The sequence below is a fragment of the Sphaeroforma arctica genome, assembly GCF_001186125.1.
Source record: "Sphaeroforma arctica JP610 unplaced genomic scaffold supercont1.1222, whole genome shotgun sequence".
NCBI classification, from domain to species: domain Eukaryota; class Ichthyosporea; order Ichthyophonida; genus Sphaeroforma; species Sphaeroforma arctica.
In genome coordinates this window covers 4,302-4,708 of record NW_014039336.1, presented here as the reverse complement: position 1 = coordinate 4,708, position 407 = coordinate 4,302, and positions in this window count along the sequence as shown.

Below are 407 nucleotides of genomic sequence, written 5' to 3'. Positions count from 1 at the left end.
ATATATACTATTCTAATACACACATACATATATATAACTAACATAGACAGTCATATATACTATTCTAATACATTCATATATAGCTAACATAGACAGTCATATATGCTATTCTATTACACACATATGTAACTATCAAACAGTCATATATGCTATTCTATTACACACATATATATAACTATCATAGACAGTCATATATGCTATTCTAATACATACATATATGTAGCTAACGCAGACAGTCATATATGCTATTCTAATACACACACACATATATATAACTAACATAGACAGTCATATATGCTATTCTAAGACATTCATATATAGCTAACATAGACAGTCATATATGCTATTCTAATACACACATATGTAACTATCAAACAGTCATATATGCTATTTTAATACGCACATAT